Raw genomic sequence first — 24,133 nt, 5'->3', positions numbered from 1 at the left:
TTCATTTGGTAAAGCTGTTTGAGACCAGGCGTAACTATCTGAGAATAAGTTACTTATAAAAGTAACAAGGAATCAAGTTGGAAACTGGAGACAGGGGAATCTGGAAAGGAACGTTGGCTTTGCCTGTTTGGTCAAAGCTGCGTGAGTTGACCCAAGCCATTATCCTGTATCTCCTCATCGGTAAAATGGTAATGAAAATAAAGCTTACTTCATGGAGCTGTTGTGAGAATCATGTGATACTATTTGTATCTAAAAAATAACAAGCAGTCAGGACGGTGGCCATCGGGTTAGGCTTGCCCCACCCTGTGCGCACAGGTGCGCACGCGCCCATCCTGCTTTCCAGGTTCTTACAGGGTTGTGGCCGTTGGTCCGGCAGAGACGGCGGGGACATGGCAATGGGGATAGTCGTGGTTCTAGGGCTCACTCTCCTGGGCGCTGAGACTGGCTCCAGGGCGGAGAGCGTGATCTCAACTTCCATAGTTAACGATGGTTCCAAAACACACCTCACCTGCGCCTTGAATGGCAGTGATACTGAGATCCTAGGCCACCGCTGGGTGAAGGGGAACAGAGTGCTGAAGGAGGACTCGCTGCCGGATCTGACGACTGAGTATTTGGTGGACTCAGACGAGCGTACGGGGCAGTACTTCTGCATCTTCCTCCCGGAACCTATAGGCAGGACCAGCGTGGACGTGAAGGGGCCCCCTAAGGTCAAGGCTGTGAAGAAGTCAGAGCACGCCATTGATGGGGACATGATTGTGCTGGGCTGCACGTCTGAGTCCTTCCCACCAGTTACTGACTGGGTGTGGTATAAGACAAGTGAAGTTGGGGACCAGGTCCTCACCAATAGCTCCCAGAACAAGTTTGTGGTGTCCTCAGAGACCAAGACAGAGCTGCACATCCAGAGCTTAGACCTGGAGGCTGACCCTGGCAAGTATGTCTGCAGTGGCACCAATGCAGAGGGCACTGGCCAGGCCATCATCACGCTGCACGTGCGCAGCCACCTCGCTGCCCTCTGGCCCTTCCTGGGCATCGTGGCTGAGGTATTACTGCTGGTCACCATCATCTTCATCTGTGAGAATTGTCAGAAGCTGAGTGAGGTTCCGGACGGTGAGCACACAGGCTCTGCTTCACCGCAGGGCAGTGGGCACCATGTGAGTGACAAAGGCAAAAACATCCACCAGAGGACCGCTGACTGAGTAAGGCAGTAAGGAGGCTGCACAGGCCTGAGCTGCTGTCCAGAGGAGCCCAATGTTCCAGGTGTTCGCACCATTCCAAGTTCTGTCCTCTTCAAGGAAACCTACCCTGCAAAGTAGACCACACTGTGGATTCAAATCACTTTGTCTCTTATTTTTAAAAACCACCGACCTAGGGTTATCTCTATGTAGAATTCCATTCCTTAGGGTGTTTGATTTTTCTTTTTAAGAGTACTCTCTAGGGGAGTTGCGAGGTTCTGTGGGAGGCCTCTTCAGCCCCCTGCCCATCCCCTCCCTGCATCCCCCAACCATTTAACTTTCTAGTCTGTCATGCTGGGGGGCTGTGGAGGGCAGACTGACCTTTTCCTGAGACTTGCTGCGTCTCACCTCCTGGTTCTGTCACTTCCCTGCCCTTTTCAGAGGGTCAAAGGTTGAATGCCTGGCATTCTGCCTGCCTGAAACCAGTAAGTACTGTGGCATCACCACAGGTCTGTGTGACATGGGATGGCCATCAGTGCTCCTGTGGTCCCCATGCTGGGTGGAGAGGGAGCTGTGGTCTGGGTGGCAATCTTGGAGCTGGAGTTCCTGTAACAGCCCCTTTCCCATCTGTGCCCTTGGTGACTGTAGAAACCCTCCACTGTGTCCTGACTTACATGGGAACCCCCTATCAATAAAGGCTGACCCACCAAGAAAAATAATAATAATAAGCAGTCAGTAAATGGGAGTTAATTACTCTTGGGTTACTTAGGTATTAAGGTAGTTTTATTTATTATTATACCTAGAAAAATTAGAGCAATATGAAAACTTAGAATTCACTGAGTGTGGTAGGCAGACTGAAGATTCCTCAAAGATACACATGCTGTAATTGCTGGGAATCTGTGACTATCCTTCATCACATGGCGAAAGGGACTTTGCACATTCGATTTAGGGTATAGACCTTGAGATGATATTCTTCTAAGTTATTAGGGTGGGCCAATTTAATACATGAGTCTTTAAAAGTGGAGATCTCCTCCCAGTTGTGGTCAAAGTGAGATGCAAAGATGGAAGAAAGTTCGGAGAGATGCTACGTTGCTGGCTTTGAAAAGAGAAGGTGATCGACAGCCTAGGGATGTGGGTAGTATCTAGTAACTAAAAAGGTCAAGAAAATGAATTCTCCTCTACAACTCCAGAAGGCATGCAGACATTCTGACACCTTGCTTTTAGCTCAGTGCAACCTATGTTTGACTTCTGACCTATGGAATTATAATATACACATTTTTGTTGTTTTAAGTCCCTATGCTTGTGGTGATTTGTCAAGACAATAGAAAATACATTGGGTCACTAAAACAATATGTGGGCAGGTTTCCTTTAATTTACCCCATATAAATAGCTGCTTAAAATGCTTCAACTGTATGACTGTCCTTGTTCCTGGATCATTTCGAAGTTCTTCTTGGCTAAGAGTTTTAATTTAGTTGCACATCAAAATGCATCCAAGGCTACTTTGTGCCATAGCTCCTCATTCTTTCCTCATCTATTGAAAGAAAGAGGAATTAATGAGCCTTGAATTATGACAGGAGAAGTAAAGGACTTGGATAATCCATAAAATGGATAAGCAGCCACTGAATAATTAATTGTGATTTTACTGTGGTTAAAACTTCCTATCTAAAACAAAGATATAGTATGTTCCAGGATTTAAGTAGATTACTTAAAGCTGTAACACAGGAAGCTCTTCCTCTACATTCTTCATGGAAGTCTTTGTGAAAGAAATCCAGGGTACATTATTCTATAATTTACAGAATATTTTTTAATTTGTAGAATATAAAACACAACTACTGATAATGAGTATTATCATGATGATCACATTTATCATAAAAAAGCTTTTTAATAGTTCTGATAAATAGAGAATTAAAGAGGAAATCAATGGTAAATTTAGGTAGAGAAATTGATGTTTTTAACTGTTCTCTAAAGTGAGAAACGATGCACTGGGGTTAAATATATATAAGTATATATGGTGCTTATTAATGTTTCTTGGGATGCGCTTAAGTCAAAAAAAGAAAAACATTTTGGAAATATCTCTAGCTTACACATTTCTGAATATAATTTTCTATAAAAACAACCAAAAACGCAATAGGAGTTTATATATATATTTAAACCAAAAATTAGTGTATACTGTAAAATTAAGATTTTATGTACTGAGTGTAGGCTCCTGCTATGAAATTCAGGATGTCTGATTAAACTTTTTAGAAAAATTTATCACATATTCTTTTAGTGAAGAGCTCTAATGACATAATGATTAACTTAGGCAAAAGCAAACAAGTGATAAGGAATCACAGCCAAAGTAGATTCTGTTCATCTGGTCTGTTAATTGATACACTAGTAGTCATTTTTCCTATCTGTAGTGTCTACAATTTTATTGGGTGGTTATTTAGTTTACACTTTTCAGATTTCTATTTTGTATGACTTACTTCTCTACTGTTATATTGTCTCCAAACCACGTGCCACAGTAAGTTATGGGTGAGAGATGGAAATAGCTAATGATGTTCTCATTCTTGTATTGTACTCAAACGTATTAAACACATTTAGAATACATATATTTCAAGTATGCAATGGATGCTATCATGTGATAGCAAATAAATTTTAAAAAACACTGGCATTGCCATATTTTTATTTCATTTTCACTCTGGTCATTTTGATTTACCATATTGAATTTCTGGAGCCACAAAACACCAAATTCCTCATCTAATACTCAGGGTTACTTTGACTTTGAATCCACACAATATGTGAATTGAGCAAAAAGTAATGTTCTAAACGTCCAAGCAAAAATTTGTTTTTCAGTCAATGATTTTCAATTTTTTTGAATATTTTGAAAATGTTTACTTATATTTATCAGGTAATTTGTTTTACTTTATTCTTTGAGTTCAAATCCAGTTTCTGCTTGCAGGATGTCACTGTAGAGAAAATGGAAATTTCTTGGGTAGCATATAGTTGACTTAAGGACATTTATTTTTGGAGAGGGTTTTAAAAGTGACATACTTAGTAACAAATTAAGCATTGTACGTATTTAATTTTGAAAACTTCCTGAAGTTTTCAACAACCTACATCCTCTTAATTTTCTGGCTAATTATCCAACACACAGTGGGTGGTTGCTGACATCTAGTCATATGCTCCCAGTCAGTTTGTAATGTAGAGGAGGGAGTTTTACAGCTTGAAATAGAAACAGAAAAGGCAAAAACAACCAGCTTGAAGAAAACTCCCCGAAAAGAATCCACATATTGGATTCAGGTTTACTTACTCAGATCTGCTGTTATTTATCCAAAATGGCTCAAAGAATTATAAGAAATACAGTATCCTATGAGCATGTATACGAGATCTGTCCATTGTTAAAACAATGAGAACAATTTGCATGTCCCATCAATGTAACCTGGCAGCCAAGAAGAGTGGGACTGGAACGCACATGCATGAACAATGATGACTTTACTGTACTAGTCATTGGGGGTTGTAGATGCCCTTGAGTGAGCTTGTGTACTGTGTGGCCATCATATTCCAAATCACTGAGTGAGTAGAGCAATGAATCTGCACCAACTTTTGTGTTAAGCTTGAATATTCCTCTATGGAATCTATTTGGATAATTAAGATGGCCACAGCTATGGGCAACTGATGATTGGCAGCTTCATTGCAACAGTACTGCAGCTCATGCCTTGCGTCTCGTGCAAAGTTTTCTAGTGAAACGTTAAATCACCCAGGTGGCTCAGTCCCACTACAGCACAGATTTGGCACTCTGTGACTTCTGGCTTTTCCCAGAAGTAAAATCACCTTTGAAAGGGAAGAGATTTCAGACCATCAATGAGAATCAGGAAAATACAACAGGGCAGCTGATGGCAACTAGGAAAACTGTGTGAAGTTCTAAGGTGCCTACTTTGAAGGGGACTGAGGTGTCATTGTCCTATGTACAATGTTTCTTGTATCTAGTTTCTTCCTCAATAAAAATCTCTATTTTTCATATTACATGGCTGAATACCTTCTGAACAGACCCAGTATTCCAAACGGCAGGTGTTTTATAACCTATGAATTATTTATTTCTGGAATTTTCCATTAACTATTTTTGGATTGTGGTTGACAGACCATGGAAAGTGAAAATGCTGATGACAAGGTAGGTAGTACTGTAAGTAGTAATATAATAATAGATCACATTTATCAAAAAATAAATGATATGCTCTTGAATTCTTTTGAGTTCTCCTTGAAAACATGAAAGCAGGCAAGGTTTGTAACTAAAATAAGAAGTAATGAATTATCATTCACTTGAGAAATAAATTGTTGAATTACTTTTCAGTAGGGACTCCAGGACAATGGAATCATATGTTGGAGGTCCCCAAAGGTCCAGAAAATGCAATCATTTTGCCTATGCAAATGACAAACAGAACAAAGGGCTAACTAGAACACCATATTACACTTGTTCTTCTTTTGGGGGGATGTTATTAACTTTACCTTTATTTTAGTTATCTCTTGACATATTGCATCTATAGACACAGAATCCAACCACTGCCTCCCACCTCCATAGCTACTACCCTCCTCTAAGGCACCATCATTTCTTGTTTGGGTTAACATATTAACTGGTGGAGCTCTCTTCCTTTTCTGCATGTGCTCCCCTAAAGTCTATTCTGAACATAGCAAACACAGAAAATAAGTCAAATTTTATATTTCTCTAAAAACCTTTGCAATACTTTCAATGTCCCTTAGAGTAAACACAACAGTGTCCCACCCGGCCATACAGAACCTGGCCCCAGTATCTCTCATACTTTAGCTTCTTCTGTTCTTGATTCTCACTCCATCCCAAACACCCTGGCCTCATTTTTGTTCTGTGAACAAACGATCAAACTCCACTCATGGGTTCTTCACACTGGCTATTCATTCTCCCTGGAATGTTTCTCCCAAATATCTACATGGTTTCTTTCTCTCTTCCCTCAACTATTTGCTTACTTTCACTTTTTCAATGAAGTCTACCTCGATCACCACATTTTAATTTGCAACCCAGCTTTATCTCTACTCCCAGAATTTCTCATCCCCCTTTCTCTTATCTCTCTCCCTCAACACTTATCATCTTCTAACATACTACATAATTTATAATGTACTTATTATGTCAATTTAATTTTCTGCTGTCAGATATTAGAATGTAAACTCCACCAAGGTAAAACTCTCTGTTTTCTCTTAGTATTGCCTTCTAGTTAATAAATGAGTTTTGATACGTATGCTTTTACATGTTAGAAATATTAAATTTTAGTCTTTATTTCTTACAATTACTTTTCCTTTACCCTATTTTATACTTGGCATTTATCATTTATAACCCTCTTTAACAGGCTGTATATTTATTAGCCATTTTGCTTAATGTTCCTCATTCCCAGTAGAATATGTATTACCTAAGAGCAGGGAATTTGTCTATGTTGTTCACTGTTACATCCCAGCACCTAATATAATGTGTAAGTGCCATGTTATCGTCGTCGTCGGCATCCGTCCATCTCGAGAGACGATGGTGTAGCTTCTTAAGAGTCTATCTGCACTGCCGAGAATGGCTGTGCAGTCCGACTCGGGAGTGACACGGTATCTGTCTCCTCCCGTGTTGAATCGACATCTTGCGATGACGCTGGAGTGTCCTCTCCAGTGAAGCTGAAGCTACAGAGCCTGGGCAGGGTGATATGGAGGGTCTGCTGTTGCCCATGCAGCAGACCCCCCCTCTCTTCGCAGCTGAAGGGTCCAAGGGAAAGACGGAGTCAATACAGCTTGGCTTCAGGTGCGCCGCAGGAGTTGCCAGTGTTGATTACAACATCAAACCGCCTTAGGGACTCCGGCTCCAGATTTTCTGTTGGGGTTTACTCCCTTAGCCTTTCCCCTGATGAGGTATGCCGCAAGGCAGCGGAGGTTTTTTGGAGTCAGAGTTTTCCTTCTCTGATGTGCCCTGACTGGAAGATCGAACCAGCGACACTTAGCTCGCAGGCCGACGCTCAATCCACTGAGCCAAACCAGCCAGGGGAATGCCATGTTATATATTCAATATATACTCATTGTATATATGAGTGAATTAGAGGCCAAAACCTTTACACTTTATTGAGCTATCTGGTGCAATTATATTGTGGTTAATATCAAGAGAACTTTTACTTCTGTGAAAACTCCAATATTTTCACTTGTTCATGGTCTATTCTATCTCATTCATTACATTCTTGCCAAGGAGTAGTATTTAACCTTTCATTGTGACTCCACATACACAAACTTGGCAAGGAATAGTAAGAAAAAATAACCCAATTTGGCATCTTTGATTAATGACCTGAAGATATTCAGGCACAATACACCAGGCCACAGAAAACCAAAGTCACTTCATTAAACTGTTAAGATAGTCAATACAATAGAAGAAATACAAATAGGATAAGGTAAGGATTAGCAAAGGAGAAAATAACCATTTATATACAAAAAGAATCCTTAAAGCCTCCTTGGATTATGTCTTATCAGTACTAACTGTATTATTCAGTTTGTTAGGTAACTAACTGACAGTAATTTATTAGTATTTAAAGCCAAAGCTCTTTAGCAAGATGTGAGGTTTCAGCACATTTGGCTAATGGCTTGAATGAGGCTACTCCAGCAAAGGGGCACATCAGGCTTGGTACTAGCTATCATGTAGGGGTCTTGGAATGTCTCTCACTAATGTGTCTGTTGAGTATATGTTGAAATAACAATAACTTGAATATATTATATTAAATAAAATATATGATTAATATTAATTTAATATTTGTAAAATTTTTAATATAGCTACTAGAAATTTAAAATTGCATATGTAGTTTATTTTTCTGGATCATATATTTCTACTGGACATCTCTAAGGTAAAAAGTAAGGATAAGTTTTCAAATATTTTCTCTTTTTTCCAATGTCCTCCTTTAAAAATATGCATGATTTTAAAGTGAAGAAAAAGAACCCATTTCTGGTAAGTGAATAAAATGTCATGGGAACATGCATGAGGTATTTTTAAGGATGTATCTCCGTCACTCCCTTTTTCAGAGCATATATTTCCTAACAATAATGAAACAAATTTCCACATCTCAGAGGTAATACATTCACATGCTCACTGAAGGTCTAACTAAAGCCTGCTGCCTCAGACTTACAAAAATGTACTTTTGTTTTATTTTTAATTTACTCATCACTGACATTTATTACAAATAATAAGAAATACTGTTCACTAAATTTCTGTGCCTGAACAGAGACCACACTGTCAATTAAACTATTGTATGGCAAATCCAAAAGAGACTTTTAAATTGTTCAATCACTAATTTCTAAATTTTAAATAAATAATAATTTTAAATCAATGATGTAAAACATAGTGTATCTTAACCTGATTATTCTGTCTTGTATTTGTTGTATGTTTATCTGAATTAAATTTTCTTTATTTAGTTATTACTTTTGGTTGAGCAAATCCCTATGTGACCCAAGACTAAAAATGCAGTTAAAATATTTATAATACCCTCCATTATTCCATAGGTACTTTTCAGTTTTACATTTAATTTGTTTTGGTTAAATTTTTGTTTAAAGTGTGAGACTTAGATGAGATTTATTTATTTATTTTATTTTGGCCTATGGGTGTTCATTTTTTGACAAGGCCTCCATTCTTTTATAATTCCATCATTATATCACTTTTACAACTTTGTCAATTTTACACACACATGCATACACATCTATATATTCCAAGACTTTTGGTGGGAGGAATAGGAAAAGAATGTGTCAATTCCACCTTCTCAGAATCAGAAATCCTTACCTACAGATTTTCTTACTTTTGCCCAATCACCCCAGCAAGAACAAAGGTACCTTGAAGTTTGTATGTTTTGCCCTAGGCTCTGTTTATGGAAAAAATATAGGTGCTTCCACATGCAGAGTCAAAGGCAGATGTGGAATTCAAGGCATCCCTGATTTTTTCTAACTTCCCTCTATATGACTCATTTTGCCATTTTGAAACTACTAGACATAATCTCCCAAAATGAGCTGTTCTAGGTACTTGGTTAGAGGGGCACAGAGAAATACAAGGATATAAGGCCTGTTTCCTGACAGCATCTATCACTTGGAGGAAGTTATTTAGATCTCTCCTTCTGAAGACTTCTAATGTGGCACCACAAATTACCATGAATTATTTGAGATACAGGGTCAGCCAGGCCATCTACCTGTCCGGTGGGAGGCCTGATTTTATTAGCACTAACCAGGCTTGATAGATAGATGTCAAGGCAGTCTTGAATTTCTTTACAGAAGAAGCTCTGTGACATTACTTAGCAGGTTATTCATTTATTCTGGCTGAGTTGCCATTGGACTTGATTTTTACCTAAGCTGGCTAAGAGAGTGAACAGCAAAGAGGTAAAGAAACAAGAAGGGGACCTGGAGACTGTCACTGAGAGAGTAAATAAGGAAGAAATGGTCCCCTACCCTTTAAATCAGATGAAACTGCCAGAAGGGGAATGTAAACATGGGGAAGGAATGAATAGATGATGTGACATTGTGCCAGCACTCCATATTTCAGTATCCTCCTTCTTTAGCAGTCTCTAAATTGGGATGATAATTTTTATTCTCCTTATCTCTTAGGGGTTTTGTGAGGATGAATTAAGGTATGCTGTCTACTTCTCCAATAAGTACAAAGCTCTCAGAATTGTCATATTGTCTTGTCAATGCTTCCTTGATGTCCTTTTTGCTTTCCCATCTTCCTCTCCCTTACACACTTCCATTCAGGGCACTAAGAAAAAAGTGGAGCAAGAAAGAGATTTCAGGGTCAATGGATTGTAATAGAATAGGCCTTGTAATGCCAGTTTATTTTAATTCTATCATAAACTCTAGTGACATGGGAACAGAAGAAGAAGGGGAAGATGCAAATGGAAAAGGAATGGGGGGTTAAGACAAGAACTTGCATCCATTCATGAACTATGCATTAATCACTTACTATATACCAGGGCTAGACTTTGGAATAACAAGTATATGTGACCTGGTCCTCAACAGGACCCCTATGTAGAAGGATAGACCATGAAACAAATAATTATTATACATATAAGTATTATCAAGAAAGTTATGCAAGTGTCTTTGCATACCCACCACTCTTTACCTACATGTTCAGGGAAGGAAAATTTCACTGAGATAATCATATTCAAGCTAAGTCTTATGAAGGATGAGCAAGAGGTAAAGAAAAGAAATAGGGAAGAGCAGATGAAGGAAAGGTGAGGAGAAAAGTCTGCAGCATCAAAGATTTGAAGGAACAATAGAAGGGCTCTTTACCAATGGCCAGGCAGCCATTATAAAAGAGAGACCAAACAGATACAAGCAAATACAATTTGAAAGCAAGGGAAAGGTTTAAGTTATAAGTTATAAGCAAACTGAGTCTCAAGTGGGTTTCTTTTTAAGTTAGCAACATTTTGTTTAAGAACCAGAATTCCCTCTACTTGCCTTTGTTCTTAAAACATCAGAAGCTTTATAGCTTGAAAGAGAAGATTGAAACTTTTTGTCTCTTGATTCTTTCCCATAAGTAGACCATGCAAGGCACCTGATGCCATGTTGATTTACCTAGTTTTTTATTGCACTTGATAGGCCATGAGCCTTGGAATGTTTTCAAGAGTACAAAAAGAACAGAACAGGAGAAGACTGAGAAGTCAGTGTTGAAAGTGGATGTCATCAAAGGACTGATATTTATTCTTGCATTTGTACATGTTTAACTCCACTAGGATCCTTGTTCTGAATCTCTAATCACTGATCACAAACTGTTGTTAAACATACACCAGCATCTCACTAGTAATATCTATATTAAGTATATGACAATGTAGTAGAATTAGAAACTCTGAATAGTCTTTCATTTTCAACCTTCCTGAAATTCCACTTCACAAGAGTAATTCCATATGGTTTCCTCTAAAATAGAAAATAGCACTCATCTACTTTTTACCATCCAAAGAGTCTTCCCTTTCTTTACTTGTCATATTTGGCTTTTCAAAAACAGAAATACATGATATTTTTATATCAGTGTTTTATTGTCTCCCTTATCTGAAGGCTCAAGAAAAGAATTTTACTGGAAAGCAAAATTGTATTTTGCTGGTATAAAATTTTGCATGTCATTGAAATAATAACATGCTGCTGGGTTAACATGCCATCTTTAGATGCTGTAATAGAGTTAAAGCATGAAATAGGACCCATTCAACCTAGCAAAAGGGTGAAGGTCAGTTTAGATGCCTGAATTCTAATATGTGTGTAATTCACCTTTGAATTTCAGGGCACTAAAGTGATCTCCTTTCTACAGTCTAATTCAACAAATGAATAGGTAGCTTTCCCCCCTACTTACTACAAGGAGAGAGATCTATACAGTAGAATAATACCATTAAAACAACTTAAGTTTTTGAGACGAAAGGTGCTTTATAAATAGTAAGCATTATTATTCATGTTCAGAAATTTTGCCCATTCCCACAGCGTTCCTTGCGATTCTCTTCAGTTTCCGACAAGTAGCATTTTAACATGTGGTGTTATCATGCAATCATAATAGAGGAATATTAGACTAGGGAAAAAAAAACTCAAACACGTGGAAATATCTGTACATTGTATTGTATCATATCATGCAATTTAAAATTCAGAAAGCCTATAAAATTGATATAATTTGAGCCTATTTAAGGATACTTCATCATTTTGTAGTAAACATTGTTTCTTATAAAAACTAGATATTTTATTATGAGGGTGTGACATTTTAAATAAATAATCAGTTCAAAAGAAAGAAAGATAAAAGAAAGTTAATGTTTCAATAGGTGGTACCCACCTGTCAGAGATGCCATCCTGAAACTGGATGCATTCACTCTATTGAGAGCTCTGGCATTTGAATTGTGGGTGGGGGGATAAGAGCAAAGGTGGTACAGGAATCTAATTTGTCTGCTAGCAAAAAGTGGGTGTTGGGAACAGAGTGGGATTTTGCTTTGATTTGGATCCTTGGACTAACTTGGCTTAACTTAAAAAACTAAACAGGGCCTGACCAGTGTGGCTTAGTCTGTTGGATGTCATACTGCAAACTGAAAGGTCATGGGTTCGATTCCCAGCCAGGACACATGCCTGGGTTGTGGGTTTGGTCCCCAGTCAGGGGTCATGCAAGGGGCAGCCAATCGTTTGTTCCTCACATTGATGTTTCTCTCCTGGTCTTCCCCTCTCTCTAGGATGGATTTTTTTGTTTAAGTAAACAAGAATTACACATATGCAGAAACCTGTGTTTATAATCCTAGCCAGTAGGTGTATTAGGAAGATAAAAAGATCTCTCACTCCTCAGAATGGCATTCTATTATTTCCTCATTAGAGCTTCATTATGTTGGATCTTTAAGATTCTTTATATCTTCATGAGTTTTTCTTTTAACTTAAACACATCCTTGAGTTAGGTCCATTCTTTCAGAAGTCATCAGTAAATACTTTATTGATAATGAGCACATTACAAATAGAAAAATCAGAGCATATTTGGCAGCTCTTTGGATCCCAGAGGATACATCTTGGGGTGGAGATAAGAGTCCCAAAGGAGTGGAGAGGTTTAAATAATGACTAAATGAAATAAGGAGGGAATCTACAATTTGGTTTTGTGCTTCTCAAGTTCTATCATGCAAGCAGATTCTTTGATTTTTTGGGTTAAACTAGGTTTCTTTGCACATAATGGAGATTCTATCTTCATAACTATCTATTGTCTATCTGTTCATTTGTGCACACAGGCACATAAATGTGTTTCTTCTGTGACAAGAAGTGTACAAAGCATAACATATATGTTATTTCACTTTGATGAAGATTCTATGTGGTATACAAAATTAATTCCATTTGACAAATAAGGTAATTATAGCACAGAGGTGTTAAATTCTTACCTCATGTGAGATATTGGAATACAGAGCTGTCAGACACTAAAACCCTTTCTTAACAATTATGCCACATTAACTTGCTCTTAGCAAATTGTTTAGTAAGATGTTTCATGGAGAGAAGTTTTTCTGTGATTTAGTATGTTCAGAAAGTTATACATATTACAATACCATATCCTTATAATTAGAAATGACATTAACATGTTAAAGCCCATGAGAAATCTAATCATTTACTAAAAAATAAAACACCTTCATTGAGCATTAATTTCTAAATCTTTATGACCTTGAAATATTTTTTAGAGAATATTATCAACTTCTCATGGAGTACCAGTGGAACATAACTAGATGTCAAGAGCTAGAGAAACATGATCTAGTCTTACATTTCCCTTTCCTCATTATGTTTATGATTTTATTAAAATCCTTTCTTATTTGTCCATGAAGGTTTTTAAATTTAGTATGTGATCCTGAATAAAATTTAGAGATATGATGCGTTAATATAAACTATTTTGTGTGAAACATGATCAACTACTGGTTCAGAGAACTGTATCCTTCTCTTAGAAAATAAATTTCTAAGAGAGCTTTTGGCTCACCAAGTACATATTAGTAGATTAGATATTTTTATTTCTTCATTTCTTAACCCTTACTACATCATAAACTCCATGAAGGCAGAGACCAAGTTTTATTTCACTCACTGCCGTAGAGACAGTATAGTTCCTGGGCCATTAAAAGCAACTGAATAAATATTTGTTGAATAAGGATTTTGATTACACAACTAAAAAATGACTTAAAAAACTGAATATATTCTCAGAATGACTCCCCGTCATTAAAACCCAGAATAGTGATTGTCCTTAGGGTAAAGATAAGGGGTAGTGACTGAAAGGAGCTAATGGGACCTTCCAGGCAACACACAATATTTGCTTCCTGAACTTTGTGCCGGTTACATGAGTGTGTTCAATGTGGGAAAATTCATCAGACTGTGGATTTTCCTGTATGTTGATTGTACTTCCATAATATTCAGGGAAATATATGAAATCCAAAAGTGACCTATGTTTTCATCCATTTAACTACCCGTTCTGAATATGTTAGGGCTCATAGGTACCTGGGGATCAACCACCAACTATTCATGAAGAGTAGGGCATGGTTAAAATCTCATTCAGGTAGTCCATCCCTATATGGACCTGGAAATGCAAAATATCCCATAATGGCCTAGCCCTGAGCCTTTCCACTGTGGGGTCTTCGATAGAGAAGGAAAGTTTCCTATTTTGTGATGAGAATTTTGGTTTTATTTGCAACAGTTTTGATGTGTGTATTATCCTCTGCTTTATAGATGGAGAAACTGATGCCCAAAGGGCTAAACTAATTGGTTCAAAGTTGTAGGCCAAGCATGAGATTTCAACCCAGATTCTAATCTGAAAAACTAAACTTTTCTAAATACTCTGCTGCCATGGAATCAATTCTTCTCTAGTGAGAGGCATCTCTGTCTTGGATTAAAACATGAAACAAAACAAAATAAAAATCACAGTTCATCACAAATTGGACTCCAAAAACACCATGATTCTAAGGTTTCAATTTACTTTCAATACTAATGTTTGACATATGTGAATTTTTTACTACTTTAATCATCCTCAATAAAAATACATATACCTTGTATGTGCTTCAGTATTTGTATAAATGCAAATAATATATATGCATGTAAGATATAAATGAAATATTTATAATTATCAGTCAATAAACATATGTTCTATGAATTTTTAAATACTATGTTTAACCTTCCAAATTAGACATATTCACTGTATTGAGTAACACCCTCAACATCTCATTCTCTTTGTATACAAATAACATGTATTAGATTTAAAGTCTTACAGTTGTCAGCAAATGTCTTCTGTTGCTTCAATAGTACAAAAAGTTTAGAAGAGGAGTACATTGGGTAAAATATAGCTTATTCCTATTTGGCTTAATCAGAAAGTGGAGCTACTATCATTAAATACAAATTTAAACTTTATTTTTAATGTATTTTGGTAAGGCCTTACAAAAGCAAAAGATTTTACTAAATAAATTCTGGAAACAACTTATTTTGATTATTATTATTATTTTTTGTGCCTTAGAAATATAGATCAGCATAAAAAACTGATGCAAGTTTTCTTCTTCCAGTTTAGTTTTTTTTTTTTTTTTTTTTTTTTTAACATTGTCATTTAGATGCTGGGTAAAATCACAAAAATTGGGAGAAATCAGTCAACTCCAAAAGGTTTGTTCAGTTTTTGACAATATTTGTCACATTTGCAATGAACTATGCAGAAAGAGAGACTTGAATAGCATGTGCTATTAATCATTTAGGAAGAAGAAAGGGGGCCTTTCATTTTCAATGAGCAGAAACATGGTGGTAAATGAAGGCAAAATCAGTGGATGATGAGTAGCTTACTTATTACTTATCTCCTAGAATAAAGTCTGATTTGGAGAAAACTATTGTGATTCTAGCAGCACCCATGTATGATTATTGAAGTCATTTATTCTCTGTGGCACACATATATCATTTGTTATAATGTATTGGTTTTTAAAATTTATATTTTACTATTTATTTTCACTGTTCAAAGAAAACATGAAGCTTTCTGATCTGCAAACATATTGAATGGAAATTGTGAATATTCTGCCTCGCCAAGGGACACTTCAAAGGTAATTTGCCTGATACCAAAAATCGGAGAACTGCCAGAGTCATTATGTGAGAGAGACAAACCCTGATAAAGGGAAAGGGAAACAAATATTCAAAAACAATTCTAGTTTAGCCTTTGATGAGAGGGCCTTAGAATACAAATGAATACAGAAGTGGAGACAGGTCAGGTAGTTCTTGAAAAATTATAGGGCACTTATCACAAAATAGATGGATCTTTGTATCGGTCAGGGTCCAGTAATGAGAAATCACACAGTAAATTAAGTAAGGAAAGTTCAAAGGCAAAGAATATTAAATAAAAACAGGAGATTAGCTGCTAAGAAATAAAGAGAACTTTAAGGAATTCAAGAATAGAGAACTAAGGAAGCAGCCTAAGTACTCAAAGAAGGAACACATTTGGGAGATGTTCCTTACCTTCAACCGAGGTTGAAATTTTGACTTCATTAGGAAAAAAAAGGTGACTTTAGTGCACTGAAGGGTAGAGAAATTTGCTTAAGTACTGCAGCATGGGGCTGGAAGGCAGGAAACTGACAGGTATGGAGCTGTTAAGAGCCACTGAAAAGCTGCTTTTAAGGGCAACACTACAGCTCTCTGGGATACCACCTTCTGGAGAACAGCTGTCTTCAGTATTTAGCTAGAAAGGGGGAGCAAAAGGAACTAGACATTGAGTTTAATAAACTGGGGAACTAAGCCTGTTTGCTAGCCAGGAAGCTCCCGCTTCACACTCCAGAAGATTACAGCATTGCTCCACAAAAGGGGATTAACACTCCTCCCTTCCTTCTTTCAGTATCAGAGTGTTGTGGGGGCACAGGGGAAGGTGCTGGAAAATAGAAGCCAGTCGGTGTAATGGGGGGATGAGCCCTATCAAAAGCCCACGGAAACTTGGGAAGCTGATTGGTCAGTTTGAGAAAGCATGTGGTCTGCCCCAAACCCAAGCTCCTGGTTATAACCCCAGGGGAACAAAGTAGCTCTCTCCTTCTCCCTCTCTCTCTCCCCCACACACACACACTCACGTGGTGCACACACCTGTTCTCTCCGATGTCTCCAGGTAGGAGCCTGACTACTGAAGCACAGCAATGGACTACAGCTGGAAACACACACTCAGCTAGCCAGATGCCGGACTGGGCTGGACTTTAATGTAAAGCATAAACCATGCAGTGGCCTTCATCCTGGTTCTACTGAAGACAAGATTGGACTTTTCTCGTGGCTCAAGATGGACAGAGGTGAGACACTGGGAAGTCAGGTCAACCCCCTTAATTGTACATCATCAATAAACCGTACCACAGTGCCACATCCTCCTATGAGGGTCTCAGAAAATTCTTTCCCTTTAGACACCGCAAGAACCTTACTTCCACTGATAACAGAACCATTACCATTCCTTTGCAGATGAATAACCACCACCGTCTTGCACATCAGCCAAATCCTATACAAGTAAGAAGAACAAAGCACTGATCTGTATTACCAGCCACAACATAAAACAGATTTTCATGTTTGGGGCTATTTCTGGGTTCTTTCTGTGCCTTTGATTTATTCTGTGCCAATATCACACTATTGTAATCAGTATTAAAAATCTTACCTGGTCATTTTCTTCAGCAGTATCTTGGCTTCTCTGAACTCTTTGCTATTCCATAAATCATCTAAAATCAGCTTGTCAGTGTTCTTGAAATAAACCAGTGAAAGTTTGCTTTGCAGCTTCATCAAATCTGTAGGACAATTTGAGGAAAATTGACACTTTCACTACATTGGGTTTGCCTACCTCAAATCAGCACTTTTTAAATGTTTCATAATATCACATAAATTTTACCTTGAAAAGGTTTTGAATATCTTTTGTTGTGTTCAGTACTACAATCTCTGATTTTTGTTATTATATTTTAAATGTTATTTTCAAGTTTCATTTCCTGTTTTTTTTTCTAATATGCAGATGTGCAATTGATTTTTATATTGATTTTGTATTTAGCAAACTTGCTAAACTCCAGTATTGATTTAGATATGTTGTCTGCAGATTCATTTGCACTTTCTATATTGACAAGCACATCATTTGAAAATAATGACAGTTTTGCTTCTTCCTTTCTGTATTTCTTTTTCTTTTCTACTGTCCAGGTAAATACCTCTACTATAATGTTAATTATAAAAAGTTACAGTGGATTTACATTAGTTTTTAATCCTTTCTGTAGGTTTTTTTTTTAACAAGCTTCCTTCTATTTATTTTCTTACATAGGAACCCTTGTTTCTTCATTACTCTTAATTTTCTGTTTTAATTTTTTAATATATAAAAATATTTTATATCCTGCATCTGATAATTTCAATATCTGCAGTGCTTGTTTTTCTGATTCTTTAGTTTATTGCTCTTGTTGACTCTCCCACAGGTGACTTATTATTTCCTCCCTTTCAACTACACTGGCCTTTCCTGGGTTCCATGACTATGACTTAAGAGTTTGCCCCACGAGGGTCTTTGTATATGATATTTCTCAATGTGTTTCTTCTTTCACTTTTAAATTTAAATATCCTCTATTTAGCCTTCAGAGCCCAATTGAATATTACTTCTAATCCTGAACTAAGATTGGGTCACTATTACGTGACTTCATTATTCTCTTCCTTTCTTACAGCAGTTATTACAAATATTATATGGAACTATTTAAATAATTAAGAATTATGTATCTTTTTAGGATATAAGCTCCAGAAAGGTAGAGTATGTTTGCTTTTTAATACTGCATTCCTATAGCCTACTACAATACTTTTAGATGGGAAACAGTGAATAAATATTTTTAGTACTCGTTTCAGCAGCACATATACAAAAATTGGAAAGATACAGAGATTATTATGGATCCTGTGCAAGGATGACAGGCAAATTCATGAAGTGTTCCATTAAAAAAATTAAAATAAATAAATATTTTTAAATGAATGAATTAAGTCATTCCATAAGAAATGTTGAGTTAAAACTTAAACCATTTTTCCCTGGCTGGTGTGGCTCAGTAGACAGAGCGAATCAAAGGGTCGCTGGTTTGATTCCCAGCCGGCCACATGCCTGGGTTGTGGGCCAGGTCTCCAGTTGGGGGGTGCACAAGAGGCAACCACACATTGATATTTCTCTCCCTCTCTTTCTCCCTCCACTCCCCTCTCTCTAAAAAAAAAAAAGTCTTTTTAAAAAATTAAAAACTTAAACCATTTTTGTCATGAAGATCTGTGCAACTTAATGTTATCAAATATTACTAGTAAGATTAAAGATATATAAGATTTTCAGGTAAAATTTATAAAAATTTACTGAAACTTTGAAAAATTACTGATGTTTAAAATATTTTGCATTCTAAACAGAATTCATATGTAGTTTGAACATGGCCCAAGGATCACTAATTTTCAAATTTATGGTGACCCAATACTATATGTCATCTACAGTGAGAGGGATCATGCCATGAGTAAAACAAGGTCATAATGAAAAAAAGAAGGAATTGAGCCATGAACAGAATTTGGAATTTCTAAGTGTGGAATTTAACAATATGATAGAACTTGGCTCAGTGTTTGTCTTTGTTGGTGTGACTATGGAGGATACATATAATTTTATATCGTATTTAACCTTTCAAATTATTTAAGTATGATTACTATTATTTAAAAAGAAACGTCACTTTATTAAGAATATATATATATATATTCTTATAAAAATATTTCTTGATGTAATGGTAAACGATTTTATTCTGATTCAGCAGAGTTGGAGTATAATCTTCTAATATTAATAACCAAAATATGTTTATCAGATATAAAATTGTGATAGAAAGAAATCATATATTTTAATATCACATTTTTCTTCTTTGGTTCAGAGAATCTCACTTACCACAGCATGTTTTCTTGTTTTTAGTTCAGTTCAAAACATACTTTTTGAAGGCTTTTTCTGTTCCAGGCAGAGTGCTACTTGCTGCAGAAGAACATATAAATAAGTTACAGTCTCTGCCTTAATTGAAACACATTGTTTCTACAATAGATGTATAAAGAAAGCCCCCAATTACAAAGTAACTTGGTTTTCTGCAAAGGCAGGTGGTCATATAAATTTCATAGCCATCATAGGAAAAAATGATTTTGCATGGCTCTGTATGCATGGATTCAGGCTCAAGTTCTGAATGGCATTCCTATCCTAGGATATGAGTACAGTTGCATTGCTACCTTTTTTACTTACGATTTCTTTGTATCAGTGAATTGACTAAAGGAAAAGAAATCCATATCTGATTCTGTGTAGTTTGGAAGATGTGTTTTTGAAAATAGGAACACTTCCTGGATTAGTGTTGTATAATATTATTATAGTCCAGTCACAGTAGAGCTGTGTTCTCAGAATTATTTTGTCAAGTTACCTTTCATTATGTTTACGACTCTAAAGTCATGACTTGCCTCCAGGACTAGTTTCTTCCAGGACCATTCATGTAATTGTTGAGCAGCTTCCCAGAGTGCAAAGAGGTTTATGATGCCTCACAATGTCAAAGGATGCCCATCTATCCCTGTGTGCCAGATGATCTTTACCCTCTGTTTCCTCAACAACCTCCTTATGAGCTGATTCATGCAAAACTAACATGTTAATAACCAGCATTAGATGGTCCCCTTTTTCATGTGGGTCAGCTCTACTGCTACCATCTGCACAAATTTTGCCAGCCATTATAGGTTCAAAACAGTTTGAGAGAATATAAAATGAAGAAGAGTTGTAATAGAGTAAGCGACATGTTGAAGAAAAAGCATGAATCGCGACAGAATGGTCAAATGTTCCTTGATTGAATGAGAAAAATATTACACCACTGAGAACATGTAAAAAAGAATGCACCAGAATAAAAACAAAAATATTTATATTTAAGGTATAGTATTAAAAGAACAAAAATAATGATAACAAATCAGCATGGCAAGGAGGGCAGGGTAAATGGTGTAGGTGTGTGTATTTTATAGGATTTCAGGTATGAGAAAACTGACCACTTAGCATGTGCTAAGTCATTTTAGGGATGCTTTGTTCTTTTACTTCTCACCAAATTCTGCCTAATTTCCAAAGGAGCAACCCTAATAATTAGAGATTACAAAGCATGCTCAAGGTTATGTTCTTAGCAGGGAAAAAAAAAAAAAAAATCAAGATTCAAACCTAAATCTGTCCAGTTCCCAGGGGCATGCTCTCTCTTGTAGACTACAACACTTGTCTGTTATTAAGAAATAATAACTATGAAATAAAATTATTATTTATTGTGGACCCAACACAATGTGAGTGCTTAACTAATGCTAATTGTCATTTGCTGTTTTTATATTGAGTTACCATACAATTAGGACCTCCTGGGAAAAAAGAAATAACCAACAAAGAATCAGCAGGGTCACCATCACTAGTTGGGTTGTATATGCAGTTTTTTTTACAGTGTTTAGAGAACTTAGAACAGTGCCTTTCAAAATATACAGGGCATAAGAATCATTTAGGGATTTTATTAAAATGTAGATCCTGATTTGGTAGGTCTAGGGAGGCCCCAAATATTGCATTTCTAACAAGGCTCATAGATGATGCTGACGTTGCTGCTCCAAGGACCACACTCTGAGTAACCAAAGCTTAAACACCTGCCTACGAGTCCCTGGTGCATTTATTTAAAATGTAATTACTGTGACATAGTTATTGCATTAGACCACTTGAACATGAGATTTGGGGATATGAATTCTCCACCAACGCCCAATCCCTAGGTTCTTTTTTGCATTCTAAAACTTAAGAACTATATGTGGTCTGAAGAATAATTATTTCTGTCATACTGTGCCATTGTAAGACACCAGAAATTTTAACTCATTCTCATATCCTGGTAAGATTTATATTTTAACTTGTTGAAAGATTTTTCCAGCCTTATCCTGTGATTCTTTTATAATGTGATTTTGAGACTCAAAGATGTATGTATTAGTGGCAAGTTTGATGCACTGAAGTATCTTCTGATTTATATACTGTTTTTGTTCTGTGTGAAGAGTGACACTCCTCACTTTTCCCCCATTCTTTATATTTTATCCTCTTTCTTCAGGGAGATAATTCCATAAAGTGATGAATTTAAATGAACAGACTTATTCCAGGCTACTTCCCTGATATGAGCATTTACCCTAGATTTTATTGGGTGTTTGTATGTATTACATTTTGGGACTAGGTTGATAAGTGGCCACCCATATTTAGTGAGCAATGACCACTGAAAGTCCCTGTGGAATCTCATAAAGGAAATACAAACCAAGATATCTAAGGAGTGAAGGAAAGACATATGCCAGAGGACCACAAAGAAAAGTCACAGAAAGGACAGAATACACAATGATGTTCATGAGTGCTAACAGGTTAGTTTTGTGTATCAAAACAGGGTTCTAAGAGGATATATCATGTGCTGGATAAGAGGAAGACAGATACAATCCTTTTCCTCATGATAATTATAATCTAGCAGAAGAGGATAGCCTAAAAGAGTAATTAAATATGTATTCCTGATGAAAAGAAAGTAGAGTAACTTTTCCAGGTTAATTTAAAAAATTCAATGAGGAAAACCTATGTCCGCAAAAAAATGCATAAATACTGTACAATAATTGGAAACAATCCAAATATCTATCAATAAGTGAATGAATAAGAAATTCCGGTATATTCACACAGTGGATGATTCCTCAGCCATAAAAGGATGAACCAATGATATATAGAAAATATCAGTGAATCTCAATAGTATTTTGTAAAAGGGAAAAAAGCCAGATATAAAACAGTGTACACTGTATGATTTAATCTACATAAAATTCATGAGAAGGTAAAACTACTCTATGGTGTTGGAAATTGGAATTCTGATCAATTTTGTTGATGGAAACTGGCTAAAAGGAGCATCTGGAAACTATCTGGATGATGAAGATGCTTTATGTCTTGAACAGGGTGATAGTTGACTGAGTATATACATTTCTAAAATTCACAAGATTCATACAGTTCACTATATGTAAATTTTATAAAGAATGAAAAAGAGCATGGCTTAGTCCTGTTAAGGATTAGTGAGTTTGCTTTTGAATTTAAATTTATTGGCAGATTTTCTGTAACCTATTTTTTTTTAATAATGGAAAACACTGCAAACAACAGATTAGGGAACTACTCCTCTCCTTACTAGTAGTTACAATTTATACCTCCAGGTTCTTTTGTTGTTATTGCTTACTCACAGAATTGTTTTAATGAGTACATAATATAATGTCTATAAAGCCCCTAATATTACATGTACTTAATAATTATTAGCTAATAATATTATTAAGGATTTCAACACCATGAATACTTGCATTAAAAATAATTATATTATACTATATTGTTATAATGTAAAATACATCCTTGTATATACCTACAGACATATGTACATATGTATCTATACACATCTACATAAATGTATATTGTTGAACCCTGAAAAACATGGATTTGAATAGCACAGGTCTACTTATTTGTAGACTTTTTCAGTAAATATAAACAGTAGCATATATGTATTTTCCTTATGATTTTCTTAAAAACATTTTCTTTTATCTAACTTACTTTATTATAAATTACAGTATATAATACATGTAACACATAAAGTATGTGTTAATCAACAGAAGGCTATTAGTAGTAAGTTTCAGGGGAGTCAAAAGTTATACACAGACTTTTGGCTGCATAGGAATTGGCCCCCCAAACCTCCATATTGTTCCAGGATCAACTATATATTTATGTATACATATGTATACAGGGGTGAGCAAAAGTAGGTTTATAGTTGTTTGTATGGAAAATATTACATTAATTAATAATAATACAAAATAAACTCTGGATTTCAGGGACTCACAACTGTAAACCTACTCTTCCCACTCCTGTATGAGTTTCTGTGTGTACATATATATATGGGGGAATACCCTCATAGTACAGGCTTCCCCTTCTAGGTGAGTGTTCTAGGAACCCATCTGTATCAGTGTACCAGCTGGCATTGTTGAGAGGGGCTGTGTTCAGCTTCAGCGAATTTTTTGAAGACTTTCAGTGCCTTTAGGAGCACACCTGCCCACACTGTGGTCAACAGTTTTTGACCCCCATGTTCCACCCTCCCTATTCACCCGATCTTGCCTAGAATGACTTTTTTTTTTTTTTTGAAAGAAGTTCTCAAAGGGAAATACTTTGCCAAAGTGCAACAGGTGAAGCAAAAAATGGCAGAAGCACTAAAAGGCATCAAAATCAATGTGTTCAAAACTGTTTTAAGCAGTGGAAAAAAAAAATGTCTCCATAGGAAAATGGCATTGAATGGAATGTACTTTGAAGGTGACTGAAGTTTAAACATATAAGAATAAGCACACAGTTTTTTATAAATAAATTCCAGTTTCTTTTGGTCCCCCCTCATGTGTGTGAGTGTATACACACAAAAATATATATACACAAATGTATATATATGCATTTATAATGTTAATGAAGAAGAGGCAGGTAGAGTTTATATTGCAGATGA

The 24,133-nt window shown here is 36.3% G+C and overlaps 1 non-coding gene and 1 pseudogene across 1 annotated transcript; both read left to right on the top strand.

Moving 5' to 3' along the window:
* The first annotated feature begins 389 nt into the window (after positions 1-389).
* Positions 390-1,196, top strand: LOC150005171 (basigin pseudogene; annotated as a pseudogene).
* A 17,273-nt stretch (positions 1,197-18,469) lies between these two features.
* Positions 18,470-18,573, top strand: LOC150005170 (U6 spliceosomal RNA). Its single transcript, XR_016512497.1, has one exon. It is a non-coding gene; the product is annotated as a U6 spliceosomal RNA (small nuclear RNA).
* The last annotated feature ends 5,560 nt before the right edge of the window (positions 18,574-24,133 follow it).

This window comes from Furipterus horrens, unplaced genomic scaffold (assembly GCF_987537825.1).
Source record: "Furipterus horrens unplaced genomic scaffold, mFurHor1.1.pri manual_scaffold_7, whole genome shotgun sequence".
Lineage (NCBI taxonomy): Eukaryota > Metazoa > Chordata > Mammalia > Chiroptera > Furipteridae > Furipterus > Furipterus horrens.
Note: the sequence above shows the minus strand (reverse complement) of the source record. Positions and strands in the feature narration are given on the sequence as shown.